This window comes from Camelus dromedarius, chromosome 1 (assembly GCF_036321535.1).
Source record: "Camelus dromedarius isolate mCamDro1 chromosome 1, mCamDro1.pat, whole genome shotgun sequence".
NCBI classification, from domain to species: domain Eukaryota; kingdom Metazoa; phylum Chordata; class Mammalia; order Artiodactyla; family Camelidae; genus Camelus; species Camelus dromedarius.
In genome coordinates, this window is record NC_087436.1 from 31,791,998 (window position 1) to 31,807,149 (window position 15,152).

The 15,152-nt window shown below is 42.6% G+C and overlaps 1 protein-coding gene across 4 annotated transcripts in view; it reads right to left on the reverse strand.

Moving 5' to 3' along the window:
- The window catches only part of JADE1 (jade family PHD finger 1), a 54,962-nt gene that overhangs the window by 39,029 nt on the left and 781 nt on the right, over window positions 1-15,152 (reverse strand). The window contains exon 1 of one of the 4 annotated variants that reach the window (XM_031466042.2): window positions 14,287-14,371. The exons of 2 other annotated variants lie outside the window; for them this stretch is intronic. The gene's annotated coding sequence lies outside the window, so the exon portion shown is untranslated. Of the gene's footprint in view, window positions 1-14,279; window positions 14,372-15,152 lie in introns of those variants that run through there. One more of the 4 variants, XM_064495848.1, reaches the window with a different exon arrangement.

A 15,152-nucleotide genomic window follows, 5' to 3' on the forward strand; every position in this document is an offset into this window, starting at 1 on the left:
CGTCTGATTCTAAATCTAATTTCACTACACTTCACCCCAACCCTTTCAGCATTACAATGTGGTGTGTTTCCAGGAACGTGGCACACAGAGCAGTGTGGAGAAAAATATGGAGAACCACTGTACTAGAGTAAGACAGAAACTTCTAGAACTGTCCTAGAACAAGTCAGAATTTAAAAACCCAAAGGTCCATTCTAAATGGACCTGTAAAAGAGGAAGTTAGAAAAAGAAGAAAGCTTATCGCACAATGTAGTCTGTTCCCACCTACAAAATAGACCTATGATTCATTCAAATATTCAGGCCCCTAATCTTTAATTTCAATATTTTATATTTTCTTTCTAAGACACAGGTAGCTAGTGGTAACGGGCTACCTGTTTCCTTAACTTATCCAGTTAGGTTTGCAGATTTTTACCAGTTGATTCTTCAAAAGCCATTAAAAGAATTTCCAAGAGGAAGCCAGGACGTGAGTACTAGGGTTTCACACTGTGAAGCAGGATCACAGTCCTAAAGCCCACCCACCCCTTTCCTGCAGAGCCCCATTTCCCTGTAACTCTAACACCCAGGGCTCGCCTGGGGCAGGTCCACCCCAGAAAGACTTCCACAGCGACAAACCCCTGGGGTCCACTCCCCACTGGAAACAATTGTTTTCCCTACCCTGTCAGCTTGTGCCGAAACACCAACTGCTGACAGCCAACCTCTCTTCAACAATCTTCTAGAAGAAGGCACCCCTGCTCCACCCCGGACCCAACAGGAGGTACAAGGAGAAAACAGAAAGGCAAAGCCTGCTTATTCCCAGCAACAGCTTCAGCTCCTTAGAGCCTGCATTACAAGAGAGCTTGAGAAAAAGAAGAGGGAAAAAAAAAAGTGCCACCTAAAGAGGAATTCCTTAAAAGTTAACAGCATGAAGCATCAGGGCAAGAATACAGCCCCCACCTCAGGAGCGGGTGTGAGAACTGAGAAGAGGCTGCGAAAACCCATCAAAAGCTCCCCAGCTGGAAATGAGGAAACAAACGCTGGTTACATCACTGATTCGGACAACTGACATTTACCTAAATGCAAGAGTCTGGAGAACTTAGAATCTTTTAAAATCAAAATGCCTTCCTCTGTGCTTTCAAACACAGCTTCCAGAGAAAGCATGCACCTCAACAGTCACTGTGTGCAAGATGCAAGCACTGGCCAGGACAGAACGATCCTCCTAAACACACATAAGTACTTGCAAGTGAAACAAGAGTAAAAATAATGTTTCCCTTCTAATGAAACAAGAGTAAAAATAATATTTCCCTTCTAATTTTCATCCACCCCGAAAGACCTTGAGGAATAAGGTTGAGAATGTCGTGCTGTACTTCTCCAGGGAAGCTGGCGCAGTAACGGGGAGAGTGCACGCCAGCAGTGCCTCTTCTGAGGCTCTAATGTACTTAATCCTTGACATCAGGCTGATTTATCTCACCTGGGGTTACTTACTCTATCAAGAAATCAAAGTACACACATGTTACTATCTTTAAGACAGACAGTACAGTGCCTGTCTGCTGCAAACATCTGTCCAATGAAGCCAGTGAGAGAAAGCAGAGGGCCCTCAGTATCATTTAAGGCAATGGCTGATTATTATCTAGACAGCAGTAGAATAAGTAATAATAATAATAATAAGGCTATTTGCAACACTCCAGAGAAAGCAGCAAAAAAATACATTAGCCTATAATGCATCCTACGAACATCTGAATACCTAATATATTAGGAGGTGCTGGAGAGAAAATGACTGTCCCTGACCTCATGGAGCTTCTGGTCTAGTTGAGGTGACAGACAAGTCAACAGGAATTCAGTGTTAGTGCCTGACAGTGGTAAACACCAGGCTCTACAGGAGCACAGGCTGATGGAGTCAGTAAGATTCTGAGCAGAGTCCTGAAGAACAAAAGGGAGGTAACAAAAAGCAGCTGCACGACACTCTGGGCAAAGCACTGTAATATTTAACAACGTACACGTCACCAGCATCTTCACGTTCGGAATCTTACTGCTGCTTGCCCATTTCTTTACTAATATACAACCCTTCTGATCTTTCTATTCAATTGCCATGGCTTATCATTTCATAACATATGACCCTCTCAAGTCCTCCTACTGCCCCACCAGCTCTGCAGCCACCTACACCGAGATTACTTCAAGCACCACCCTTCTATTCTACGTGCCCAGTTTCTTACCCTTCCAATTATTAAAACAAACAGAGCCTTCCTACAAGGTGACCTCATCACATTATTCCCTATGCCCATCTCTCTCTCAGTTTCACAATGCAAATGAGTCCAGCCAGAAACCTAGAGGTTTTCCTCCACCAGGCTCCTCCCTGCTCTACCTAAATATCTCTCCAAACAAGCCCCTGTAACCAGCTTGCCTGGCCTCTGTCCTTGAAAGCACCCCTTCTTTCCAACCTCAGCCTCTGCTGATGGTGCTCCTTGGTCCTGTCCTCCCCACCCATCTCAACACCACCTCGTCTCCAGGCTCAGTGCAAAGCCACTAAGTACCGTCCACCATTCCAATTAAAAGCATCTACACCACTCATTTCATCTTTTTTCTTATTTTAAAACTTCTTCACCCTTTTTAATATACCATTTTCTTCAGTAGTCAATCAACTCCTGCCTTATACCATCACTTAAATGTTCTATACATGTGTGTCTCTAAAGCTTATAGTAAGTTCTGGAGAACAGAGATCCTCTCAAATCAAATGTGAAACAAAGACATCAGAGAGAGGGTTCTTGAACAGAAATAGGACTTCACAGGGTGGCTAGAACAGATGCCTCCCAGAACTCTGGATCCAATCCTCAGCAGGGCTTGTCCTCACATCCTGTCTGGTTCCATCAAAGCTGACTCAGAGGGATGCCATTTACAGGAGCCTGGAATGTCCACCCGCCATGAGAAGTTATTAACAGCCAGGCAGACAAAATACAAACTATAAGGCATTTGGGACTTTGCCCAAAATGTGAAAGACTTACCTAGGAAGCCAGATTATAATCACAGCACTGCCTGGAAAGGCCAAGTAAGAGGAAGTCATTGTCCAAAGACCGTGGACGGAGCAGTCAAGTGACAGTCCTTTGGCACCTCCATCTCCACTGTAGGGAGGGACATGCCAAGACAACCAGGCACCTGTGGTGGCACCAGCTTCTCAGGAAGCATAGGTACCATCCTACCTGCTGGCCCTAAACCCTACTTAAATCACATGCAGATGACTCTTCTTCGACCTCTTCTATCAGATGGGTTAAAATGTAGTGTAGATTAGCTAATACATTAATTTAGTTAAAACTGCATCAAGTTAGGTGCCAGAGACATGGTGAACAAGATATGGAATGGCCCCCAGAGAGATACAGTGAGCAAATATCTAGACCAGTAACTTCAGTGTGATAACGGCTATAAAGGTTACAGGATTACCATGCACAGACTATGATGGGACATGGCATCAGTACGTGAGAAAGCAATGTAACTGAAAACCCTGAAATTTCAGTTTCCTCCGACAGAAACTGGGGGAAAGAAAATCAGTAGGCATTTAGCTCAGAGCAGCCATTAGCTGAAGGAACCCATGCCCTAGGTGGCTCAGGAATTTGCAAGTGAACAAGTTCAGTGACCTGGGTGTGGTACCAGGGAGGCATGACTGGTATGTGACTCTAGCTAAGAAAGAGTGAGAAATGACCAAGAGGACAAAGAGAGAAGAGCTTTTACGAAAGAGTAAGATGATTAAGAACTTGAGGATGTTTATTCAATGCTACTCCTAGGAAAGAGGGACAGATTTGAAGAAAACAAACTGTCCTGTAACTAGAATTACTCTCTGTAGTGGAACAGGGACCATTTATCAGGCCATAAACTCTACAGCTATAATAAGGATTACACCCTAGTGGCTTTAATTATCTTATGGTTTATATGCAGAAAGGCTGATTTTTTTTCCAGTTTTATCCACAACTATCCATTCTTATTTATTTCACTGAAGAAGTTCTAAAAGGTACTCAGTTAAAGACCAATACATACTACTTCTCTATGTATCACCAATGTAGTGGATTAGCTATGTATTAAAATAACCTATAGTGGCTAACATTTGCAAATCTCAAACACCCAAATTTATCCTTTCCCCCAGTTACCATAAGATTGTTTACTATGTCTGCAAGTCTGTTTGTTTTGTAGATGAGTTCATTAGTGTCCTTTTTTTTTCCTGTATAGCACAGGGAATTATATTCAATATCTTATAATAACCTTTAATGAAAAAGAATATAAAAACGAATATATGTATCTATGTGCATGACTGGGACATTATGCTGTACACCAGAAATTGACATATCGGATCCGACTATGCTTCAAAACAAAAACAAAAAACCTATGGGATGAATGACTGAGTTCCTGTACATAAACTATATCCTATGCTCACTCAGCTTTATAGAAAGAGATGTTTCACTTCAATATCTAATCAACCTTTAACTAGAATAACTTCCATTACTTTACCTTTAAATGTATAGGTGTCCTTCCATTCTCTGCCAAAGTTAGTAATCTAATACTTAAACATACTATATTTTTAAACGTATTTAGAAAATGTATAATACAAAATATATATTGAAGAACATATTTTCAGACACCAAGCAGTCTTTATATAAAAAGTATTTTATAATGAGCTGTTTCTATTTGCTTAGTTCACACAATTTGAATATTATTTCTAAACATTATGTAATTAATAATTTGAGTCCTAAGTTACTGGTCATAAACTACTTTCCCCATAAAGAGATTTACATTGTCTTAATAGGTCATCTTTTTGACTTCTGTGGAGCAAACAGTACTCAATGGAACAAAGTACCCAAAAATAATAATGACCTATACTTCACAGTAACCTCCTGTCCCTAAATGCATGTGAAGGAAATCCAGCTGATTTCTTACCTCAGTTTTTAAAGCAAACATTAATCGCCTAGATAGTAAGTTTTCAAATTGACAACACTATCTAATTCATATGCTCAGAGTCTAAAAATACTAGTGTGACTATAACTTAAACCCAGATTTCTCACTTTAACCAAAGAGTTATTTACATCTGGTCAAAAAAGTAGTCATAGACTTGATTTAACTGACAAACTGCTCTGCTCTTAAGTGTTGAAGTTTTAACCTTGTCTAAATATTTTAACCCAGAAAAATGGAACTTTTAAAAATGTGTCCTTTATAATGTCATACATCAAAATTTGTTTAAAAGGAAATGCTGCCCAAGCTACTATAAAGCCTTTGCAAAGACATCATACTTGAAAATATTCAGCTGAAGAGTTTGTATTAGCAATAAATGACCACCTCAAAAATATTGTAAGAACTGACCAGATAATAACTGCAATATTTACTCCTATGTTACTAATAAAGCCCAAATTACACATTAGTTCACCATAAATTCTTTACAAACTATTTTTAAACTCAGACCTTAAAAGTCAATAGAAGGATTTTTCAAGATTTCAAGGAATTTACAAATGAGTGGTTCTGAATGACTCACAGGCAGCTCCCATTTGCCAATTTGTAAATAATCCAATCCCTGCTTATGTGCCCTAAAACAATCTATTAAACCCCTCCCAGGTCTCTGTAATTACTGACTCAATTAGAGCCAGCACCTGAAGAGCAGCTATGACAAAACACCCCAATCATCTGTATTTGGAATATATTTTTGTTAACTCCCCTTTACGTGGGAGTAAATGAATACAGCCCCAAACAGTAAAGGCAGTCAGTCACCACGGCCTCCAATCTCGAGCTTCTATCCCTATTTCCATCTATTAAGAACTCCTTTCTGTTAGATCTATATGCTCAGATATGGAAGATGCTGAAAACTTATCAAGAAACATCAGCAAACTGTAGGGGAAAAAAACTGAAATTTGGCCCATTTATATATAAAAGAGGAGGGAAGAGAATACATACACCAATTGCTTGCATACTCGTGGAAAATTTCTGTAAGAACGTTAAAGTTAACAGTGTTTATCTCTGAGAAATTTGACTTAAGTGTTCCAGATAGACTAGTTTGGGAATTCTTAAACTTTTACTTCTCTGTATGACCTTTCACATGATTTTAATTTTTTTTTTACCATGATCCTGTACTACTCTATTTATAATAGTAAAGATTTAAAATCCAAAACCTTCCTTCCCTGCTCCTCATCATATTACAAAAGACCCTGGGAGCACAAGTTCTTGGCCCCACACAGAATCCAGCCTAAAATGAGCAGCCATCAAATAAACTATGTATACCCCACCTCCTTCCTGAGATGGGCTATCAACGGCTTGCCTTGCTTCAAAAGAATACCTGATGAAATAGTGCAGGAGGGAAGGAAAAAAAAAAAAAAACAGAAAAGGTAATAGGATAATGCCATAAAGTGCTATTATCACCCATTCATTATTTACTTCAAAAGCAAAAGTTTTAAAAACGTAAGAATAGCCAATGCCAGTAGCAGGTCACTAAAAGTATATTCAGTAAGAACAGGAAAACTAATCCAGACAGGAAAACAAGGGTTTAAACTACCCTTAAAGAATACTCAACTTCCTATCCATTTCAAGAGCAGCACTATTTTGGGGAAAAAAAGTTTAAAAAAGCTACATTCCAGAGATGTTTACCAAATACTCTATTTCCTCCTCTACCAATGGCAGGCATGGTTAATAAATTAGGTCATTCTTTTTTCCTACAAGCCCAGACATGACTTCAGAATCCTCCTTAACACAGTGCTATCACCCAGTCAGAATTTGTGAGATAATATTTGCCCTGTAGGTCCTTTTTATACTTTTTGACAATTTACCAGGGAAAAGGTGAAACCAATCTCTTCAGAATATATGAAAATACATTTTTCCAAAGCACTTCACTGAAATCAGATGTGTTCCATTCTGCCCTGGGGGGGTTGGTCTCTGAACCAAATTCTTATTTATCCCCCCCTCCAATAAACACACACACACACACGTGCAAATCTTCAGGTGAAACTCTAAGTTCACTGAAGAATAACACTTTAGAAAAGCGTTAGTTAGGAGTTGGTTTCTGAACGAAACAAAGGTAAGGATAAGGATAGGAAAGTAGTCTAACCCCCTTATTCCACCCTTGGAAGAATAAGCCAATAAATGCAAAGTGACTACAGGGTAATTTTAAAAGATTTTTAAATGCTCAAACCAGATGTTCTTATACAGGATATACAAAGCAGCTTCTGCAGAAACCAGACTCAACCAGCTAATGACAATTACACTGCACACAGATTGAAATGCAGCTGTTCTGAGGAACTTTGTTCCTTGATTATAGCCGGTTGTCAGAAACTATCAGTTACCACTAACAATGTTAAGTCACCAAAAATTTTTAAAGTACTGTTTAAAAAAAAAAAGTCAGATTCCCAATGTCATACATTAGAAGACCTAGATGGCACACTTAACAAAAACTCCATTTACACATCATCTGAATTACATACGAAAACAAATATTTCATCACAATTGTACAAGTCTTTATTATGGTCATGGAAACATAAGACAGTCTCAAAACCTAGCACCAAGGTCTGGAAAGTATTCTCTGAGGCTAAAGCTGAAAAGAGTCTCAACCATGGATTATGTCTACAGGAAATCTTCCCCAAAGAAACCCATAAAACCATAACTGTGGCACTAGAAAACATTTTAAAGATAATTTAATTTACCTTTCCTAATGTTAAAGGCAAGTATATACAATGAATTCTAGAGAGGTTAAGCAGCAAGAGTAAAGATGCAGACAGGTCTAGGGCAAAGCCAGTGGCTGAACCAAAGACCAGTTCTCAAGGTGGGTGGCCCTCTTGTGCCACCCACCTCCTCCCAGGTGCCTGCACAGGCCTCCCACTCGACACCTACTAGGATTTAGAAAGAGGTTATCTTTAATATTAAGGCTATGCCTTATATGTTAACAGGGAGCAGACAACTAAAATGTACTCAATAAACGATCGTCTGTTAACTTGGAACCTGAAAGTTTCCTGGCAAGCTGATGGGAAGATGGTTGCAAATGCCATTTTAACCGGTGAAGTGTACAAAAGGTAGAGCTGGAAGGAGCATGTGCTAGTCGTCCCCTGAACACTATCACAGGGTTATGAATCCCCTGAGCAGCAGGCATTAACTTCTGATTGGCATGACACACACACCCTACTTGGAGAGAGGTTATCTGCCTCTGTAGGGATCCCCAGGTTACAATGTACATTCCCTTACACAGGGCTTCCCCGCCTGGCTCCCCTGCAGGGTGTGACTACCTGGTTGTGCTTTCCTAGGTACACAGGATCCCATGTCACACATCCTATCCTCAGAGGATCGGATCAAGGAACCAGAGTTAAGAGCCACAGCCTTTAGACTAGCCAGATCCCTCCCTATTTATCAAACAAACTTCTGACTTCAAGCTGTTATTTCAGGTTCCTATCAGAAGGGGAATTCAGTCCCAACAGAAACAATCCAATGACCAGGTAATGCTGTGTCTCATTATAAATCAGGGGTCCACAGCCTGTTTTTGTCCAGCCTCTGAGCTAAGAATGGTTTTTACATATTAAAATGGTCTGGGGAGAAGGGATCAAAGAACATTTCACGACACCTGACAATCATACAAAATTTAAATTTCACTGCCTGTAAATAGTGTTATTGGGACACAGCCATGTTCATTCATTTACCTCTTGTGTCCACTGTTTTTGCACTTATGGTGGCAGAGCTGAACAGCTGTAACAGAGACCATCAGGCCCACAGAGCCTAAAATATTTACTATCTGGCCCTCTACTAAAAAGTTTACTGATCCTTGCTGTAAATCAATACACTGGCAGTAAGGAGAGGGTGTTCTCTAAGTGACTTAAATAAAGGCCATGTCTAGAAACCCATGAATTTTTCTCAAAAAAAAAAAAAACCCTGAGGCTCCTACTTGGGGTCAGCATATAGTACTAACTTGTAACTTCTAACATGCTTATCTGATTTTCAAGCCAGTAACCAATAAGCAGAAAAATGTTCTAAGCAGGCATGTACTATAATACATGGTTAATAGTGATAAAAAAAAAATTCACCAGAATTTAAATACTAAACTGGAATCCAAGGATGCACTTAAAGGTATTCATCCAAACCCTGAAATGACATGAAAATTTCAGTGCAACCTGCTTTTTCTGAGGAAGAGGTTCCACAGGTTTTGGATCTCAAAAATGTCCTTGACCTTAAAAAAGCTACAAGCCACCAGTACTCAGCCTACACCTCTTAAGTGCATCATTGTATTTCAACACTGAAATAATTAATGCTGATAAAAATGACCATGAGTAATCAAGAAAAATCTTAAATCACATTAAGTGTACTCTGTGCTAAACAAAAGCAAGCCACACAGCTCAAACTCCAGCAACTTATTAACCTTGCCAATTCTTGCTGTTTACCCTGCATTAGTAGTAAAAGTTTTCAAACTTCACTTAAAATAACTCCTTAGAAACTGTCTTAGAAGCAGTCATTAATTTTCAAATTAATAAGATCTCCTGTGCAGACATTAAATGATCGATATTAAAAGGTACTTATTATTGACAATTGGGAGTACTTCCAAAAACAAGAGAAAATTCTGTTTTAATTCCTTCAACAAGTAAGTCCAAAAGAACCTAAAGCTTTAAAAGTAAATAAATAGGCCTCTCTCTCTCTGGTCTTCAGAGACGGCCTGCACTCTGTCTATGGAGTGTGTATCTACTTTTACTTTAACCTGAGCTTCCAATCCCCACACCTTGTGGCCTTTCTCTTGCCTTCTGAAACAGCCTGCACTCTATTCAGTGTGTATCTCTCTAAATAAATCTACCTTTACTCAAGTAAATAAATAAACTTACTTCTACTGTCCTCAATCACCTTATTATGTCATAACTCCACCCAAGAAATCAAAAGCATAAAGTAAATATTGGACTGGTTTTAAAGTATTCATGAAAAGTTAGGTCCTTGCGAAGGGGAAGACGTAGGGGTTCCCTGAACATCTGCTAAGTGCACATCATATACTACTGGTCTAGCATTAACAAAGGACTCAAAAATGGAAATATCCCATCTCTTGCCCAGCTACTAAGCTTTCCATTCCATTTCTGGCAATCTATTTTTGTTGCATTCAGGAGAGGAAAGACATCCTCAATAATTATTCAAGGACCAGGCTAGATAAGGCTAGGCCACAAGAACACTGCCAAGAGTCAGGATCAGTATCCTCTCAAGCTAGATTTTCTCTCTGTTCCATGACACTCAATCCGAGCTAAACTTAAAAGACAAGATGCCACTTCAACTCAAAGGTAAAAAGGCCTCCATGGCCACTCTTGCATTATTAGGAATGCAGAGTTAACTTACTCCATCAGAGCCCACCAACTGTGAAAACATCAAAATATATATCCCTCATGATCAAAGAGTAATATTTTTGTGTAAGTACACCAGGCAAATGGCAAGACTCTTTCAGTTAAGTCTCAACTTTCTGAAATAACATACACTGCAAATAACACATTAATTGTCCAAATTTTAAATACAAGATAACATAAAGTGCTGCAAAATCTTGAAAATGGAGAAAATACACTGAACACTAAAATTTAAGGTAACGACTTAACTATCTCAGGAACTAAAATACTTTTCCAATTAAGGTTCCTGATACCATCTAAGAAACTAACAACTCCAAGTAAAGACAGCCTTTATTTAAAATAAAAATATATATATACACATATATATATACATATATAGTTGAATATGGTGACAGTATTCTAAGTTTTACAGGCTTGAACAGGAAGGTGAGGAAAGAAGTTTAAACTATAACTCAATTAAAAAAATTTTTTTTTAAGTTTAACACTGGTATAACTCCCACTGTTTGAACAACCAAGCCAAACTTTTTAATGTCAATCCAAATAAAAAGCATGATATTGGCTAAGATGTCATATTTTCCTCCAGAGGATATCTATTTTATTAACCATGTGGGAAAACTGGGCTTATAATGCAAATTCTGATGGACCATTAACTGTTAACAGTCTAACAGATGCCCCATAATCCTAAACGAGGAGAGCTTCACCAACAGGGAAGCAAGGAAGCAGGCAGTATTGTGAGTCATATGCCACCTCCTCACTCCTGACAAACCCTAAAGATACAGGATATGGTCAGTGTTTGGTATCTTGATGTTTGCTCTTCCAGCCACCTCAGTACTGAAACACAAACAGAGTTGATAACTCTTTCCAGCAAGTCTGTGGATACATTCCTCAAGCAAATTTCTTTAAAGTAGTTTTCAAACAGATAATCTACAAATCAATTTCCAAATTACAATTAAAAAGTTGGAATCAAAATAGGATTTTAAAGTCCAATCATGATTAATTCCAAAGGCACGCCTCCTCAATGTCAGTTCTATCAAAAAGTCACTACAGATTAAAACCTTACAGGAAACAACCAGATGCAATAAACGATCCTTGACTGGACACTGTTTCAGACAAAGCTGCTGTTGTATTTTGGGGCCAAGAGGAAACCTGATTATGTCCCAATAATAGATGAAATGAAAACTAGCTAACAGGAAAAGAAAATCTCCTTACACAACTGTATATACAGTATGATCTCATTTTGATTAAAACATACATACATACACACAATTACCTGCAAAACAATACAATGATGATTTGTAGGTGGTAGAAATGTGTTATATTTGCTCCTCTGTAATTTCTAATTTTCAACAATGTACATGTAACACCACTTCTGTAATAATACTTTAAGCCACTAAGGGCTCCTTAAAGTCAAAAATCAGTTATTTATGAAGGTGAGACACAAGGACATCTGCTTTTATTCTCAGCAAGTTAATTCTTCTTCCCAAAGTCTCTCAGCTAAGCAATGGTTTGTTTCTACAATATAACATTTCTTTAAACTCCAAAAAGTTTTTTCTCCCTGGTCTCACTCTCAGGCAGACCTCTTTTCTCACTATCTTCCCTTTATACTACTCTTTCAGCCTTGGTAACTAATATAAAACTAAAACACTCATCTATAGGTTGAAAACCTGTCAAGTGAGGGAGGAGGAACTAATAAGTGAGGGTGGGGGATCTTTTTAAATGAACATTTAAAATCTGCGGCATCCCACTCAACTTTTCTTGTTAGAAAGCAGCCTATGACCTTAAAATGGAATCAAGTTCAAGTACTACTGCATGTTCAAGCAACTCCCTTTATCTCTGGCTGGTGTTTGGAGGAAGGCAGATATGTGACACTTAAATGGCTAAAAAGTCGTAATGAAATATGCCAGGTCAGATACATACATAAAAATACACAAACTTAGGGAAGAAGGCAAAATAACCAAACAATTAAAAAGTCATCGGATTTAAAAGTGACATTAGAAGAGACTGAAACCTTTGGGACAAAAAGGCATTAGGAATTCTGGGTTGCGGGTACTTGCTACAAAGTGTCATCCACAGAACATCCTATGCATCTCTCCAATGTGTGCTGCCCAGTCTACTACAACATATTATTGTATCAAAAGTGTTGTCAGTGTAAACAGGGTTACACTGAACACTTCTTTTCTCCACCTATAAATGATTAAATCTTGATTAGCTGTGATTTGATCAAATACAACTTACTATAGTAATTCTCTAACCATTAGTGGATCACTACCTAAATCAGCTTCCAGGGAAATCATGTATCTTAAAACTAGTTCATTAACTTTGAAAGGTATTAGCCTTGAGCTACAAGTAACTAGAGAGCTAGCTTTTCACAGTGGGTTTTCTAAAAAGGAAAAATAGTTCACCTAATAAAAACCTTTGGGAAAGAAGCCCCTAAGCATTCTCTTTAATGGAAACTTCAGATTCTTTCAATCCCCAAAAATGTAGCCGTTTTAAGTCATTCAACTGCAGCTATCATTTTACAAAAAGAAAATTTAAATTCCCCCTTGGCTGTGGTAAACACAGAGCGACAGACCCTCGCCCCCGCCGTGGCGAGGTGGGGCGCCTGCCTCCTCGTTATTAGAAAGCCAGTCAAAGCTGCTTTTAAACGGTCTCCGGGTGACGACGCATTCCTAACGGGTTTCGAAGGCACGTTTAAATCGCCCGCTTTTTTGTTTGCTCGCTTCATTCACCGGGCGCCGGGACTGCGGCCGCCCCCGCGAGGGGGAGCCCGGGGTGGGAAAGCCCGGAGAGGGGGGGAAGGCTGGGGAGGGGAGGGACAGCTGGGGAGGGGGGGAACCTGGGGCGCCGAGAGCCAGGGCGGAGGACCCAGGGACGCGAAGCCAATGTGGAAGCGGGGAGAGTGCGGGTGGGCTGGAGACAGAAAACTGAGGACCCCAGGAAGGGGGGGATCCTGGGGAGGGGCGAGCTGGGCCGCCGCCCTGCACCGAAGAACGCACCGCGCGGCTCCCGCCGCCGCCCGCCGGGGTTTGCGCAGGGCCCGGCTCAGCGCGGCGGCGCCGCCCCCCTCCTCCCTCCCTCCTTCTCCTCCCAAGGCGACAGAAACAACAGCGCGGGAGGAGGGGAAAGTAACTCCCGGCACCTCCGCCGGAATTAGCCCCGATGCAGTGATGACACCTTCTCGTGGCGCAACCAAGCCCCGCTTTCTCCGCAGCGGCGTCCCCGCCGCCGCCCTCTCCATTTGAAAGTGGCCACCCCCCCACCCCCGCGGCCGCCACCGCCGCTCCTCCCGCCCCGCCGCCGCCAGCTGCACCAATCCGCTCGGCCCCAATTGCAAATCAAATGCTCCCTCGCGTCCAGAAGCCACTGGAGCCGCTGGAAAACGCCGCGCCGTCCCCCTCCCCTAGTCCCTCCCGGGCGGCACCTAAGGGCTGGGGCGGGTGCGCCGGCGAGAAACGGTTGTGCTATGGGAGCAGCGGCGACGGCGGCGAGCAGCCCCGAGCGGGCTCGGCTCCCGCTCCCGCCCCCAGACAGTTCTGGAAACTGTGTATCACCTCTGTCACAGGAAGCCATCCGGCGAGGAAGGCGGCGCGGAACCAACAAACAAACGCCTGCGCCTGCCCGCCAGAATCACCACGGGGATGGCGACCGGCTTCGGGCCGTTCCCTGGGCGGGGGCGCGGTGGCCGCCCCCGCGCCGCGGGCTTTGTGCGGGGTTCCCGCGGCGCGGGCGCGGTGGGCTGGCGTCCCCGCCCCCGAAGACCCCCACCCCGGGCCCCGGCGGCGCTGCTGGGACCGTTAAGTGAAGCTCCCGCCGCGGCGGAGAAAGCGCCTCAGCCGCCGCCCGCCCCCATTTCCACATGGAGCCGCCTCTCCTCCAACGCCAGAGGCGGGCCACAAAAGTTGGCCCCGGGGCCACCCAGCACCTGCCCACGTGCCGCGAAGCTTCGCTCCCGGGTCTCCCCCGTCCCTTCCGCCCCGCCGCCCTCGGCCGCCAGGTCACCTATTACCGGTGGGAGGGGAGAGAGGCTGCTATTTAAACGCCCGCGGAAGTTGAGGCACCCCCACTGGCGGGTGCCGTGCACCTGCCTCCCGCCGCCGCGCTCCGCCACTTTGAGCAGCAGCGGCGTCCTCGGCCCCGCCTCCAACCCGCAGGCGGGCGGGGGAGAGCGGGAAGGAGGTGGAGGGGATCGAATTTCTCCAGCAAATGGGACCGTTCCGACAGGATTCGGTTCCCCGGTCAACATTCCACATTCCATCCCTCTCCCGCATTTGCAAGCCAGCGCCAACAACCCGGAAAGCCTGCTGGCTACCGAACAACAGCTCCCAACTCACAAATACACACTCACAGGCACAAGACACGTGCACTGAAGGGCTTTGCAACTTGCAGTCCCGGGGTGCACACTGCACGTTCATTTCAGGCAGTGAAGACCAAGCGACACCCCCACAATTTGCAGACGGTGCCAAAGGTTGCAATTTGCAATCCGTTTTAAGTTCATGGTTAATCGGTACTTTGCTCTACCAATGCAACTCCCTCCTTATTTCACCGATGAAGGGCTTTTCACTTCACAGGTGGTCCCACTGTAAGTAAAAGGTCTGATCATTGGAAATCCAATTTGGAAGAATCTAATTGCTAAGCTGTCCCTCACCCCCCACCCCCGCTCACTGCCCTTGAATTGATGTAATGAATATTTTGGACATGTGGTGACGCGGTGACAAGAGCCAGGGCTGCGGCCACCTTATACAGATATACCTATACACACACACCTATGCTTGGACAAATACAGTCGTCGTCCCTCTCCCCTTCCCCCCGCACCACCACGGTCACACACACTCTGGATTCATATATGTACGTGGACCTGCGTTCTGCCATTGC